Consider the following 17,126-nt stretch of genomic DNA (forward strand, 5'->3'; position numbering starts at 1 on the left):
ATGCATAGAACAGTCTTATGGACTCTGAGGGAGAAGGTGAGGGTGGGACATTCTGGGACAATAGCATTGAAACATGTATATTATCATATGTGAAACAGAACACCATTCCATGTTCGATGCATGAGACAAATGCTCAGGGCTGGGGCAATGGAATGACCCAGAGGGATGGGATGGGGAGGGAGGTGGGAGGGGGTCCAGGAAGGGGAGCACATGTAAACCCATGGCTGATTCATGTCAATGTATGGCAAAAACTACTACAATATTGTAAAGTAATTAGCCCCCAACTAAAATAAATAAATTTATTTAAAATAAATAAATAAATAAAAAAGAAAGTAAAGGGGAATAGAAAAAGAAGTAAAAGAGGCAAATGAAACAAAAATGGCACAAGAGCATTATTGTAAGGACGTTATTGCACTAACTGTGCATCGACAATCCTCAATTTTGTAAGATCCCAGCACAATAAAACAATATGAATCAAATCTGATTAGCCTAAAATTAGCCTTATGTTCATTGGTCACAAACAATACATTTAATCAGCTGAAAGGGATGTATCTGTACAAGGAAAAAAACATTTGAACATATTCTATTTAATACTGTCTTGCAGCAACCAATCTCAGAACTTTTATTAACTTTTTTAATATAAGTGAATCCTTAGGAGAGGAATTTCACAAACTAGTAATGTGAAAATAAGCCAGTAGCTTAGGGACCTATGCGCAAAAACATTTCTGGCAAGAGATGAATGGGCATTGCAGTCCACTGTAACGGCATAACTATGCTGAGGGCGTAGTTGCCTAAGGCCTAAAAATGCTATAGAACTTAGCACTAGACTAATAAACTATTTTCAGAGAGTCTTCTATCCTGAAAGCTCGGTGATGAGTATCATCATGGTCATCATCTTTAATGCATCAGTAAAGGGTTCGGGCCTCAAAGAGGTCAGACCAGATCACAGCTAACTCTCTAGATGGTTTTAAGGATTAAGTAACATCATATACAATGTTTCTATATAAATCACACTTAGAGATACAAACATAATAGCTTAAAATTGTATAGTTTACACCTGGTTCAACAAACCATAATGAAATGAAAGTCACTCAGTGAGTCTGACTTTTTGCAACCCCACGGACTATAGCCCACCAGGCTCCTCTGTCCTTAGGATTTTCCAGGTGAGAATACCGGAATGGGTAGCCATTCCCTTCTCCAGGGGATCTTCTCTACCCAAGGATCGGTCCCAGGTCTCCCGCACTGTGGGCAGATTCTTTACCGTCGAAGCCACCAGGGAAACTCAATATGCCATAAGAAACACACATATTCTTCTTTCCTCCCAAATTCTCCTTAAAATAACCAGTAAAAGTAGATTTTTTAAAAAGAAGAAATCTATAGTACCGTAAAGTCAAGAAAGGATGCCTTCTACAGACATGACATACTGATGTACTAATGTTTTCACAAATTTCTGGAAGGTGGAAAGAGTAAAGAATTATATTTACAAACCCAGCCTTACAAAGCCAAAACAGTTGGGCTTATCTACAGGAGAAGGCTGAAGGGGATGTTGCCTTTCTGTTGAAACTGATACACCTTCAGGAGAGCTGTAGCATTCATCTCCAGCTGCAGCCCCAAGAAATTTTCAAGAAAAACACTGTAAGATTTGTTTGGAAAGGATTATTAGTGTTAGTGTTTGGGCTGGGAGTACAGGCAGAGCACCCCTACAAGAACTCCAAAATAATTCAATGAATCCGAAGAGTAAAACAGGAATGACAGTTCCTTCAATGAGTGAAACTCACTAAAGATCGGTATTATGGGCTGAATCGTGTCTTCCTCAAATTCATATGTTGGAATTCTAATTCCAATACTTCAGAATGCAACTTTATTTGGAGGCAGGGTTTTTTAAGATCTAATTAAGTAACAATGAGGATGTTAGGGTGGCCCTTCATCCAACATGACTGGTATCCTTATAAGAGGATATTAGGACACATCCATAGAAGGCAAAACCATGTGAAGACAAAGGGGAAAGATTTCCATCTACCAGCCAAGAGAAGCCTCAGAAGAAATCAGCCTGGCTGACACGTTGATCTCAGAGCCTCCAGGAATGTGAGAAAATAGGTTTTTGTTGTTGAAGTCACCCAGTCTGTGATACTTAGTTATGGTAGCTATAGCAAACTAACACAGTCACCCCCAGTAAAATCGCCCCCAATAAAATCTCTCCTACTTTGAAAATTGTGAGGCGTCCAAGTATTAGCCTGCAAAATGACACCAATGGAGCCGAAAGTCTGTGGACAATCATTCCATTCAAGAGAGACCTTTTGTAAAGAAGATTCCATAGTAGGTATTTCTATGAATCAGTAAACTCCCTGCTTCAAAAATACGATTGCTCAACCAAAACTCAACAGATATCTAATGAAAACTGACAGAGTGACATGGAAAGATTTACCCTGAACAGACAAAAAATAATACGTGGCAGAGATGCAATCTTAAAAAAAACAATTCCAATTAGCATCCTCAGAGTGTTTCAAGCTATTATGAAAATAAAGAGTTGGTCTCAGAATGGAGAGCTATCTCATTTGAAATTTTCTTCTCATATGCAGCACACCAGCTAAGGCAGCCACCTGTTTCTTTAAACTCTAGACAGTGAGGCACAATTAGTAATTAAGAGAGGAAAATATGATGACAAAAATAAGTAGGTGGACAGGTTTTTCTTTGCTACATCATCCCAGAATTTCAAAATATCTGGTGAGAAGGATTTAACTAGTACCAGAACTATGGTATACTCTAATAACAGATAATAGTTGTATATCTGTAAATGAGTCACAAACTTCAAATCTCACTGTAAGGCTAAAGTTCAGAGAAAAAACAGTTTCTTCATTTCATCTGTAATGACTAGCCTATTTTTACCTGTTGGTAAGCAAAAAATATGTACATGGATAATGATGACAGATAGATAGACTTGCTAAATGTCCGGTCTTATATAAGTTTAGTCTCATTTTAATATATTAAAACAGTTTCTTGGCAGTCAATTCATATGACAGCATCAAATCGCTCTGACATTGCAGTGCATGGCTGGTGATCTCAGATCCAGATGCTCCTTAACGGCTTTGTGTTTCTTCATGCCTGGCTGACTATGGGCCCCAAACCCTCTGACTCATCTTCCACCAGGCTCCCGGTCCATGGAGCCACCCCCCCACAGAGGGTTCTTTGGCAGGGTGGCTAGAATTCCAGAGTCCACATCACATGGAAAATCTATATTTCAAGTCCCCACTCTATTTTAACCCACTCTTTTAATCAAGTTTACTTTCATGTGGCTGTGTCTCAAGTGTTTTGTGGGGGAACTTCAAAGATAGCCTTCTCGTAGAGCCCTAGCAAAGAAAGGGAAAGGCAGTGTACTTCTAAGAGCCCCTTTGCCCTTGCTGTTATCTCACGGATTTAAGCTCCTCCCTCCCTAGGGCATCTGAGTCCAGCCATCACTATCTTCTTGCCTGAACCTTCCTTTCTTACCAAGGTGTGAAAGGACAAGCTCTGCCCACTTCCTCTTCCTACCTAAACTTCTTGCATTTAACATCACCTAGAGCAATCCACCAAGTCTAGACCTTGATAAGCTAAAAGGAAAGATAATGGATGTAGAGACTCCTTTCTGAAGACAATAATCCTGCAAAGTCTTCCTTTTGAACACGAACAGTTAAGTATTATCTTTGCTCTTCTTGCATCTATTCCTATTCTTCCAAAGCCAAACCCAGGGCTCCAGATGCTCAAGAACAACCAAAATTATGCATTCAAAAACAGAAAGACAAATGGGACTTGCCTGGTGATCAGTGGTTAAGAATCCATCTTCTAATGCAAGGGATGTGGGTTTGATCCCTGGTCAGGAAACTAAGATCTCACATACTGCATGGCAACTAAGCCCAGCATACCATTGCCGTTGGTGGTATGCTGATACCACTTGGCATTCCCCTGTGCTGCAACTGAGACCCGATGTAGCCAAATAAATGAAAATTTTTTAAAAGAAAGAAAAGCACATACATACAATTTTTTTAAATGACCCCAGTTGCTTACAGTTTTTTAAACTTTAGTCATATTTTATAGCAGAGACTTATTTAGTAAGGTCCTCACATGCCAACCAGGGTTTCTGTATATCTACAGATGTAGATCAATACCACAGGAACTCTTGTTTGTGGCCTGTGGAATTTTCAATGCCCTTCCTAAGAATTCTATGAAATCTGAGGAGCTTAGTTTTCCTCGAATCATTCCTTTCCTTTCCTCTGAATCATTTCCTGCTTCTGAATTTTTGTTCTCTTTTCTGCTTTTTGTGACTCCTTTAAGTCTTTTTCACTGGTATCAACCCAAGCAAAAGTCATGGCCCCTCTCTTTGATTCCCTGCTCCTGCTCTCAACACAACTCAGATGAGTCAGTCATTGGCTTTCAACAGACATTTGGAAGTAACCGTGACAGTAATGTGCCACAATTGTGGCACATTAACATTGTGGAAAATTTTCAATTAAGCATTAAACATCAGTTTTCTAAAAAAATCTTTTTCCTTTTCACAAGCTCAGATTCCCACTTTTCTACTCTTTTGTTCAACCATTTCACTCTCTATACAAACTGCAACACAGCAACTCTAAAAATTTTATTACAGGAAGAATGCATCCTTGTCCAGCACTTACATCCAAATTCATCAACTGATGAATAGATAAATAAAATGTGATCTATCCACACAGGAGAATACTATTTGGCAATAAAAAGGAATGAACTACTAATTCATGCTACAACATACATGACCCTTGAAAACATAAGTTAAAGAAGCCAGTCCTGAGAACATGACATATCATATGATTCCACTATATGGAACTTCCAGAACAGGCCATCTATAGATACAGAAGATGATGAGTAGCTGCCTGAGGCTGTGGAATTGGGAGGAAATGGGGAATGACTTTGGGTACATGGGTAAAGAGTTTCTGTTAAGAGGTAATGAAATGTTCTAAAATTGTCTGTGCACAACACTATAAATAAACTAACAACTGTTAAATTTTACACTTTAAAAGGATAAATTTATGGCATGTAAATTATATCTGAGTAAAGCTGTTGTGAAACAAAGACAAAACGACTTGTACACAGCATTTCCTATTGACAATTATAGTCAATATTTTTTAATGGTCAGTTAGTCAGTCAGTTCAGTCCCTCAGTCGTGTCCAACTCTTTGCGACCCCATGAACCGCAGCAAGCCAGGCCTCCCTGTCCCTTACCAGCTCCCGAAGTCCACCCAAGCCCATGTCCATCGAGTCAGTGATGTCATCCAACCATCTCATCCTCTGTCATCCCCTTCTCCTCCTGCCATCAATCGTTCCCAGCATCAGGGTCTTTTCAAATGAGTCAGCTCTTCGCATCAGATAGCCAAAGCATTGGAGTTTCAGCTTCAACATCAGTCCTTCCAATGAACACCCAGGACTGATCTTCTTTAGGATGGACTGGTTGGATCTCCTTGCAGTCCAAGGGACTCTAAAGAGTCTTCTCCAGCACCACAGTTCAAAAGCATCACTTCTTTGGCGCTCAGCTTTCTTCATAGTCCAACTCTCACATCCATACATGACCCACTGGAAAAACCATAGCCTCAACTAGACGGACTTTTGTTGGCAAAGTAATGTCTCTGCTTTTTAATATGCTATCTAGGTTGGTCATAACTTTCCTTACAAGGAGTAAGCGTCTTTTAATTTCATTGCAGCAATCATCATCTGCAGTGATTTGGGAGCCCAAAAAAATAAAGTCAGCCACTGTTTCTACTGTTTCCCCATCTATCTGCCATGAAGTGATAGGACTGGATGCCATGATCTTAGTTTTCTTAATGTTGAGCTTTAAGCTTACTTTTTCACTCTCCTCTTTCACTTTCATCAAGACGCTCTTTAATTCTTCTTCACTTTCTGCCATAAGGGTGGTGTCATCTGCGTATCTGAGGTTATTGATATTTCTACTGGCAATCTTGATTCCAGCTTGTGCTTCCTCCAGCCCAGCGTTTCTCATGATGTACTCTGCATATAAGTTAAATAAGCAGGGTGGCAATATACTGCTTTGACGTACTCCTTTTCCTATTTGGAACCAGTCTGTTGTTCCATGTCCAGTTCTAACTGTTGCTTCCTGACCTGCATACAAGTTTCTCAAGAGGCAGGTCAGGTGGTCTGGTATTCCCATCTCTTTCAGAATTTTCCAGTTTATTGTGATCCACACAGTCAAAGGCTTTGGCATAGTCAAGAAAGCAGAAATAGATGTTCTTCTGGAACTCTCTTGCTTTTTCGATGATCCAGCAGATGTTGGCAATCTGATCTCTGGTTCCTCTGCCTTTTCTAAAACCAGCTTGAACATCTGGAAGTTCATGGTTCACGTACTGTTGAAACCTGGCTTGGAGAATTTTGAGCATTACTTTACTAGCTTGTGAGATGAGGGCAATTGTGCGGTAGTTTGAGCATTCTTTGGCATTGCCTTTCTTTGGTATTGAAATGAAAACTGACCTTTTCCAGTCCTGTGCCCACTGCTGAGTTTTCCAAATTTGCTGGCATATTGAGTGCAGCACTTTTACAGCCTCATCTTTTAGGATTTGAAATAGCTCAACTGGAATTCCATCACCTCCACTAGCTTTGTTCATAGTGATGCTTCCTAAGGCCCACTTGACTTCACATTCCAGGATGTCTGGCTCTAGGTGAGTGATCACACCATCATGATTATCTGGGTCATGAAGATCTTTTCTGTACAGTTCTTCTGTGTATTCTTGCCCTCCTTCTTAATATCTTCTGCTTCTGTTAGGTCCCTACCATCTCTGTCCTTTCTTGAGCCCATCTTTGCATGAAATGTTCCCTTGGTATCTCTAATTTTCTTGAAGAGATCTCTAGTCTTTTCCATTCTGTTGTTTTCCTCTATTTCTTTGCATTGATGTCTGAGGAAGGCTTTTTTATCTCTCCTTGCCATTCTTTGGAACTCTGCATTCAAATGGGTATATCTTTCCTTTTTTCCTTTGCTTTTCGCTTCCCATCTTCTCACAGCTATTTGTAAGGCTGCCTCAGACAGCCATTTTGTGTTTTTGCATTTCTTTTTCTTGGGCATGGTCTTGATTCCTGTCTTCTGTACAATGTCACGAACCTCCATCCATAGTTCATCAGGCACTCTGTCTATCAGATCTAGTCCCTTAAGTCTATTTATCACTTCCACTGTGTAGTCATAAGGGATTTGATTTAAGTCTTACCTGAATGGTCTAGTGGTTTTCTCCACTCTTCAATTTCAGTCTGAATTTGGCAATAAGGAGTTCATGATCCAAGCCACAGTCAGCTCCCGGTCTTGTTTTTGCTGACTGTATAGAGCTTCTCCATCTTTGGCTGCAAAGAATATAATCAATCTGATTTCTGTGTTGACCATCTGGTGATGTCCATGTGTAGAGTCTTCTCTGTTGTTGTTGGAAGAGGGTGTTCGCTATGACCAGTGCCTTCTCTTGGCAGAACTCTATTAGCCTTTGCCCTGCTTCATTCTGTACTCCAAAGCCAAATTTTCCTGTTACCCCAGGTGTTTCTTGACTTCCTACTTTTGCATTCCAGTCCCCTATAATGAAAAGGACATCTTTTTTTGGGTGTTAGTTCTAAAAGGTCTTGTAGGTCTTCATAGAACTTTTCAACCTCAGCTTCTTCGGCATTACTGGTTGGGGCACTGACTTGAATTACGTGATATTGAATGGTAAATTTATTTTTTTTTAATTGGAAAATAATTACTTTACAATATTGTGATAGTTTCTGCCATACATCAGCTTGAATCAGCCATAGATATACATATGTCCCCTCCCTCTTAAACCTCCCAACCTCCCTCCCACCTCCCTCTCCATCTCACCCCTCTAGGTTAAAATGGAGCACCGGCTTTGAGTTCCCTGTGCCACACATAAAATTCCCATAAGGTCAATATTTTGTGGCCATAGTGTGTGCAGCAAGTAAGCAACACCTCCTACAGAAGGGTTGTGAACAGGGTTGTTTCCTCTTCAGGTGTATGATATGCTAGAGTGGCTCCCACATTGATTGATAGCTGTGATTTAGTAACATCATCGACCTTCATTTGGTGCACTGATTACACCAGTCAGTGCCACCTGTTCCCCACTTGTCTCTTGCTGTGACTCCTATCGTTCTGTTCATCCTATTATTAAATAAATCTGTTTCATTTCAAAAAGCCGTGTTTTGGCTCACACTGCACAACAACAAGCTCTTGGAAACTTGGCTCTTCACACATGTTCCTGATATCATTTTAATGGACTTTGGCACACACAGGCAAGTACAGGTAGGTTATTTTCTAAAAGATTCTTTCTTTGGAATTGATGTAGAGACATTAAAATCTCAGAGAAGACATTTTACAGAGATTAACTTTCTCTTTAAGCTCTTCAAAACTGTAAGATAATGAGTATAAAAAAAAAAAAAAGCTGGTAAAGCCAAAATTCTTCATCAGAGCACTAATATCAATTATTGAAGTAATACTTGAACAAATCTATTTTTACTTAGTCATGAAAATTATATAATACATACATTTTCAAATTTATGTCCATCTATGGAGGGTTATTTTGTGACTAATATGAGCCCATAAGGACAAGGATGAGGCTCAAGTCTTTGTTTCAAACCAGGGTTGCCAGAAAAGTAGAAATCTGAATTCATGTGAGCTCAGGAGATAAGGGACAATTCTAGATTTCAGAAAGGGAAATAACTGTACCTGAAGCAAACAAAGGGTCTGCAAAGGACAGGCAAAGTGGATGACTGGGTCCCCAAGGCAGAGCCTGAAGAGATTCCTTATGGGAATGAGATACAGAAGGTGAGACGCAGCGGGAAAGAGCTTTATAGTAACAGCTCCTAGAACCAGCCTGTAAACAAGAGAAAATGTGAAGGATACTAGCATTCTGGTTTTTTTAAGCCTTATTTTTTCTCGAGTATTTAAAAATGCAGTAGAGTCTATGCTCCTGCATATTTTTCAAAATCTTACATGAGAATTGGAAATGCAGCTCCAAAGTCTTCAAATCTTCAAAAGTATTTGATCTCAAAACCCATATTCATTCCATATACAATAACTTTTACCAGTTTCTTCCTGTAACCTTCATACCACCCGGAGTTAAGAGCAGAAGGGAGACTCGAGTATCCAACTCAGACACAATTCATCACAAGTTCCCAAATGAACACTGCACAAATTCCCTAAAATAAAACCTAGACAGGAGAAAGAAGAGAGCCAGGTTTAGCAGAGATGAGTATAGGTGCTCAGTAAGTGTTTGGTGATTGAATATAGATGACTAAGTATATGCCCAAACTGAGTACTCATAAGCACTCTCAAACTCATGTAAAATAGAGATTTTTAGACCCATTGTCAAAAGACTGCTGAATACTGTGTAAAGACACTACTACAAAAACTCATATTAATCCTTTCAACCCTCTAGAACAAAGGCCCCAACTGAAAGGCAGACACACTCTAACTATGTTCCTCCTGATTTTCAATAAACTCCAAAGCACTGTAACGGATCATTTTAACCATTTACTTCATACACTTACTCTGAAGCTTCCAGAGTAGACGGGAAACCAGTCATGATAATTCCATGAACACTCTACAATATTCCATGAAAGTTAAAACTGAGGACTGTTTAACTATGTTAAAGAATATTTGTGTCTTTCCCATTTTCTAAATAGAAATATTCAATATGTTCATAACTATGCATGAAATTATGTAATATTTAGAAAAGAGAGTTTCAGGTACATTAAAAGAAAAGATTTATTAAACAAATATGAGATGAAAATACCCTGAAGAAATAGCTAAAATATTAATCCTATTGACAGGATTGAATACTTTACACTATTAATTATTCTCACACAACATTCATTTGCAACATTGTTCCAAATTTTAAGTAAATATAAGAAATCTTTGATGGAGGTCAACTTTATTGTGAGATTGTCAGTAAAACCTACTACTTTTCTAATAAGTAATCGTTAGTCATGACCAAACTAGACAGCATATTTAAAAAAAGAGACATTACTTTGTCTACAAAGGGCCATCTAGTAGAGGCTGTGGTTTTTCCAGTAGTCATGTATGGATGTGAGAGTTGGACTGTAACGAAAGCTGAGCGCCAAAGAATTGATGCTTTTGAACTGTGGTGTTGGAGAAGACTCTTGAGAGTCCCTTGGACTGCAAGGAGATCCAACCAGACCATCCTAAAGGAGATCAGTCCTGGGTGTTCATTGGAAGGACTGATGTTGAAGCTGAAACTCCAATACTTTGGCCACCTGATGCAAAGAACTGAATCATTGGAAAAGACCCTGATGCTGGGAAAGATTGAGGGCAGGAGGAGAAGGGGACGACAGAGGATGAGATGGTTGGATGGCATCACCGACTCAATGGACATGAGTTTGGGTAAACTCTGGGAGTTGGTGATGGACAGGGAGGCCTGGCATGCTGCAGTCAATGGGGTCGCAAAGAGTTGGACATGACTGAGCGACTGAACTAAACTGAACTGAAAAAGAGGCATCTAAACTACCACAGACCCAAGTTCAGTCCTTGGGTCAGGAAGATTCCCCTGAAGAATGGAAATGGTTACCCACTCCAGTACTCTTGCCTGGAGAATTCCATGGACAGAGGAGCCTGGCAGGCTACAGTCCATGGGGTCACAAAAATCAGCCACAATTGAGTGACTAAAAAAAAAAAAAAAAATTACATATTCTAATAAACAATCAGGTACTTTATAAGTTCAGTGAATGGGAACAAGATAGTGTAAAACAAGATAGAAAACCTTTTAAGCACATGAGAAAATAGAAATATGTAATTCTGAAGTGATTAATTCAAAATCAAGTCAGCACTAACAATAAGAGTAATCCTAATCACAAACACAGTGGGAAATTTTTTAAATCACAGACAAAACTCAAAGTTTATAAGGAAAGATAACCGAAACTCTTGGAGACATGAATTTTTTAAACTATAGGCAATACAATTGACCTACAAGAGCTATTTGAACACTTTGAGAAACTTAAAAAAAAAAATCTAATTTTATTAGCTGCTGCTGCCAAGGAATGCATCAAGTTAAAATAAAAATGTCAAACGATGTGTCCTTTAGCATAAAATCACCAAAGTGTTCTATGTTATTAACAACAAGCACCTTTATTATTCATAGAGAACCTCATCTCAGTGCCTTTGAATTAGTAGGGGTTAACTTAGTGAACAGTGTCTTCCATTTATTGCATACTTTCTCTAAAGCCCTGGACATTTCCAGCTGACAAACACAGACACAGTTTTCATTTTCAGAAACAACATTAGTTTCCTGCGTCATTGGGTGAAATCCAAGCATTTAGTCAGGCTTGTTTCCCTTGCTGCCTGGCTTAGCACATGTAATGAGAATTATGTCTTTCACTTCCACGCCAACTTGAATACATTACATGCAAGAATAACAGAGTCAGCACTATATCAAGATAGACATGACTGCAGAAAATAATCTAATATGTCCTTACCCAGGTGGCATTCAGCTTCTAAGCATTGTAACTAATGAACCACAAAAAACTAATGACAGGCTACAATTTTATATTAGTCTCATAAATTTTCATAATTTAAACCATTCAACCCATTTGTTCTTTTAAGCAGAATTATCTTGAGACTTACCAATAATCTACTCAAGTATTTTTTCCCATTTTGAAAATAAGTATACAAGGAACACAAAAATATGACCAGCTTTTTGTTGAGAGGTTAAAAAGGCCTACATATCACACCAAACGGAATATTATTTTCTAAAGAATAGTTAAAACCATGAAAAGTAAATCTAAATAACTGTTGGTTTGGTTTTTTACTTATTTTTATTTGTACATTTTGGAATTTTCTTCCAGTAAAGTGCTAGGTGCTAGACTATATCATTTTATACGTATTTTCTAGTTGAAGCTTTATACTCATAAATGGGGTTTCCAGGTGGCACTGGTGATAAAGAACCCACCTGCCAATGCAAGAGACATAAGAGGGCTCGATCCATGGTTTGGAAAGATCCCATGGAATAGGAAATGGCAACCCACTCTAGTATTCTTGCCTGGAGAATTCCATGGACAGAGGTGACTGGTGGGCTACAGTCCATCAGGTCACAAAGCATTGGACATGACTGAGCACGCACACATGACATGGCATGGACTCAGTGAACTTTTTCTGGCTGTTGTGGTAGAGACTATTAGCTAGCTGTCCCAGTGGCCGCTCCCAAGACCCTTCCATGTTGCTTACCTCTGCTATAGCATTTGGATATTTTCAGTATTCACGTTCCAGACTCCCTTTCAGCTAAGAGTGGCCATCTGACATGATTCTATGCAATGAGATATAAGCAAAAGTCACCTGGGGAATTTATGAAAACAACTCTGCTGCCTCAAGAAAGTGACAAATGTTTGCTAGTGTCACCCTTTTCCTCTTCATTCAGCCTAGACTCAAAACATAATGCGTGGAACTAAGTCTTCCATCTTATGTCCAAGAGTCAAAAAATATAAGGGCAAAAGAATAACACACCAAAGATGGCAGCAGAGATATGGAGGAAAAGTTCTGGGAGGCCACTCCCCCCATGACAGTCACATTTAGGCTTCTTTTAACATATCAGTATATATCCTTATAGTTGAGGCTCTCTTGACTGCATTTTCTATAACTCAGAACCAAAACACAATTCAGCCTGGCTAGGTTCCAGATCTTGGAATACAGCACATTTTTGTGGAACTCACATTCTCATGGAAAAGGCATTTGATAAACCAGAATTTCAAGTGCTAGGAAGAATAGTAAAGCAGGGTAATGGTACAGACCACGACAAGATGCAGGGAAAGTTTCTCTAAAGAGGTAACACAACCTAAGTAAAATTTGGAACAAAAATTATGTTTTGGAAAAAGAATCATTGAAAGTTCAGGAAATAAAGGCCATGAGACAAGAAAATGCCTGACATACTCAAAAATCCATAAATGGCTAGTATTGCTGAGCCTGAATTAGGAAGAACAGAACATTGCCTCAAAAGTAAGAAATTCTCTTAATAGCCATGAACTTTCATTTTAAATCCTTTTATTTATCTGATAGCATTTAACTTCTTAAAAAGTCATTCACTTGACTTTTGGCAATTAGCTGCCTAGCATTTAAAAGTTTTTGTAAGACATTGTGTGTGTGTGTGTGTGTGTGTGTGTGTGTGTGTGTGTTAGTTGCTCAGTCATGTCTAACTCTGCAATTTAATGGACTGTAGCCTGCCAGGCTCCTCTGTCCATGGAATTCTCCAGGCAAGAATACTGGAGTGGGTGGCCATTCTCTTCTCCAGGGGATCTTCCCAACCCAGGGATCAAACCCAAGTCTCCTGCATTTTTTAGGCAGATTTTTTATCATCTGAGCCCCCAGGGACACCCATGTAAAACATTATCCTATCTCAAATATCATTTATCCAAGGCAGTCTTGGAATGATTTCAAACATATACATTCACCTGTTTGTTTGTTTTTTTTCTTTAAACCTATTTTTGTTATTTTATTCAAGTTTTTACTTGCTATTTGTAATATTTTCAAAGTTACTGATAAGGTGCAAGAATAGTACAAAGAATTTTCTTATATCCCTAATCAAGAGACCTCACTGGAATTTTATCAGCTGTCCAGTTATGTAAATGGATTCAATCCTGAATCATTGCACTTAGCTGTCATTTCTCTTCAGCATCCCTTACTTTGGAACAGTTCTTTTGACTTTCCTTGATCTCCATGAATTTAACAATTTTAAAAATTATAGGCCAATTACTTTGTAGAATTTCCTCAATTTGGATTAGTCTGTTTCCCCAAGTATAATTTCAGGTTATGCATTTTCTGCCATTCACCTGTTTTTAAGGATATTGGTGACACCAAGGAATGGGGAAGGTTCTTCAAAATTTGACAGTAGACATGGAAGGGATGAATAATAGCACTTGCTGGGATCATAAAATCAGTTCTCTGAACAGAGGTCTGACATATTTTTCACACTTCTTTCCCTCAGATGTCCTTAATACTATCCTACAACACTTTTTTTTTTAACTGAGATAGCACCTAAGAATAGAAAAAATTAAACAATTTCCTCCCAACGTGTTCAGAAATTTGTGACATCCACATTTAATGATGAACTATGAGATCCCTTCAAGTCACTATCTGTTAACAAAGGTGCTTTAGGAGCAGCAGTGCTTTAAAGATACTGGATAGTTGCCTCCCAAGGAGACAGCTGGTAAGCAAAACAGAAAAATGACGGATGCTCATCTAACCCATATATCTGATTTTCCTATCCCTTTGCATAAGCATTATGGCAATAAGCTAAGGATAATTGCTTTTTACCTTGCATTTTAGAGGGGAAAAGCAATGGATTTGCAAAAAGTTAGAACAATTCTAAAAACAGCATTAGAGGAAAACACTACACCATGTGGCAAGACTGGGTAGCATTTTAATACATATTTCCAATTCTAATGTTAATGTGTAATTGAATACATGATAAAGTAAGTCTCCAGGACTCCATCATGAGTCTAAATATTGAATCAGAAGATAAATATAGACATTGAAATAAACATCCATATAAATAAAAAATATTAAATTATGTTTTCTTCTATACTGGATTGAAATATTCATGAATGGTTCTACTCAGTCAGAAGAGAAAGTTTGTCTTTATAGAAGAATTCCAGCTAATACATGTCAAAGAAATTATAACATTAGAATATCACCATTTTGTAACCCAAATGAAGTCACTGATTTAGACAATTTTCATCAATGAATGACACCTTTAAGTAACAAGTTGATGGTGAACTTTTCTGTGGGAGGCATCAGGCTGTCACTACATTTATTAATTTTTAAAAATTTATTAATTTTTAGACACTTCTAAAAAACTCAGTCTTACAGCATGTATGGGGCAACCTGACATCATGCCTCCAGATGTGGTGTGATAAAATCACATAGATCACCTAGAAATAGTCTGGCAAAAAACAGTTGAACGTGAATTTACTTAAACACTAGAACAACTTTCACTTACAGGGAATACATGTAAGAAAGGAGGAACAATTGTAACATCAAAAACAATTGAAGAGACAAATTCAGAATCTAGGTGATCAGTCTGGCTCTTAAGAGTCAATGGCATGGGAGAGAAAGCTAATGAGGGCATTTCTTTATATGAAAAAAGACTGAAGGTAAACAACCATCAAATTTTAAAATGTGTAAAGAGACCTCTACAAGTTAGAGAAATGTAATTATGAACTTCACACTGGGTGAAATTAATTTTTTAAATTATTATTGATTTTGAAAATGAAACTATAAGAAAATATCTCTTTTACTTAACAAGTGAATATGAAAGTTTATATGTCTCAATTGATATTATATTTGGAATCTGCCTTAAACTAAATCAATAAAGAAATAAGGAAAAGAGAGGAAAATAAAGTAAATATGGCAAAATTCTGGTAATCTAAGTAATAGGTATAGGATTTTATTGAACTGTTTTTCCTATTTGAAAGTTTTATTAATTTTTAGTATTTATTAATTAGATCATTAAGCAGTTCATTTGAAAATGTCTCTTCTAGGACAAATAATAATAGCAAAGGCAATTAAAAAGAAAATATGTGATTACTGAAAGTACAATAACAGATACAAGCTCTCATATATCTATGGTGTGCCACATAAAAATAATTTACATTTAAAATAGCCTATTTTCATTTTTTCTGAAATCTCTGCTCAGTAAGAAAAATATAAGAAAATTATGGAAAGGGGTTACAAAACTGATTCTATTCTTATCACTCTTTAAGAAAAAGTCACATCAGAGCCTATATATACAAATACATTTACCATTCTAGGATTTCTCAGATCCAGGTAGCCAATTATATTTGGACATCTGCAGATTTTAATATCTGTACATTTTTGTACAGCTCTTAAATTTTGCTTATTTAAAAAGGATCACTATAAGTCACTGCAGTCTTTTTTGAGAGTAATCAGACAGTTAATGGCTATCTTATTCACTTCGGGCTGCTAAACAAACTACCATAAATTAGGTGATTTAAACAAGCATTTACTTCTCTGGAGGCCCTGAGCTCTGAAGTCCAATATAAAGATGTCAACAGAACTGGTGTCCAGTGAAGGCACTCTTCCTGGTTTACAGAAGACCGTCTTTTCGTATAGTGCCCTCATGTGGTAGAGAGAGAGGGAGCGAGCTCTCAACGTACTTAATAGAAAAGCTGGGCAATAACCTATTATCCAACCGTTAGAAATATTTAAGTAAGCCAACTCTTTGAAATACTATAAAGATTATATAGATGTATGCAATAGCATAAATTTATAATATCAAATGGAAAGTGTAGAGTCATTGAGTTTATAGTGATGTTGCTCTAATACTAGTTATAACTTTGGACATGTTATGTAACTCTTCTGGAACTTAGTTTCCTTCAGAGCATTATAATAAACATTCATCAAAAGTATCCAATAAATATTAGCTATTATGATTATCACTATTTTTATATTATTAGAAGGAGTAAAAAAATACAAAAAAACCCCCACATGTTTGAAGCAAATGAATACTAGGTATCACTTATATAAGTTTATTTTTCAAATCTTACATTATTTAAAATTCAAACTAAGAAGATAAAACTGAATCACATACTTCTCAAATTTAGGATGATTTCTTCTGTATTTATACATAAGTAAGGCATGTATTTGACTGACCTAGGCAGTGTCTGTGTTTGAGATTTCAGTCAATCAAAAATCTGATAATTAAATTTAACAATACTGTTAACATGATAAATTACAATTAAAGATTTTTCTGTTAACTCATTCTTACATTCCTAAGGGAAAGATGTCTATGATTTATTTATTGTTAAATTATTTTTGCCATTATTGCATTTAGAAATTAGCTTTGTGTTCATAAAGGAAATGGTCCTATAATATTTCTTTTTAATTTTTTTCAGCATTTTTAGTCAAGGTTTATTAGCATCATAAAGTGACTTAAAGAGCCTTAAATTTAGAAAAGTTTTGAAAAGTTCCTAAAATTAGAGATTATTTGTTCTGTGAAAGATGGTTAAAATTCACATGTTAAATAATATGGACTTAGATGGATGTGCATTGTTGAGTGTGTGTGTGTGTTGTAAATTTTTAACTGATTCCATTTCTTGTTTGACAGTTTATAGGTATGTTTA

General features: G+C 37.2%; 1 protein-coding gene across 4 annotated transcripts in view; it reads right to left on the reverse strand.

Annotated features, from left to right (window-relative positions):
• Positions 1-8,348: 8,348 nt before the first annotated feature.
• NUP35 (nucleoporin 35) overlaps positions 8,349-17,126 on the reverse strand; it is a 100,976-nt gene continuing 92,198 nt past the window's right edge. For all 4 annotated transcript variants that reach the window (XR_014079787.1, XR_014079788.1, XR_014079792.1 and 1 more), the window contains 3 exons: positions 8,974-9,191; positions 8,707-8,854; positions 8,349-8,389 (listed from right to left, as the gene is read on the reverse strand). The gene's annotated coding sequence lies outside the window, so the exon portion shown is untranslated. The remainder of the gene's footprint in view (positions 8,390-8,706; positions 8,855-8,973; positions 9,192-17,126) is intronic.

The sequence above is a fragment of the Giraffa tippelskirchi genome, chromosome 3, assembly GCF_054371585.1.
Source record: "Giraffa tippelskirchi isolate mGirTip1 chromosome 3, T2T-mGirTip1v1.2.pri, whole genome shotgun sequence".
NCBI lineage: Eukaryota > Metazoa > Chordata > Mammalia > Artiodactyla > Giraffidae > Giraffa > Giraffa tippelskirchi.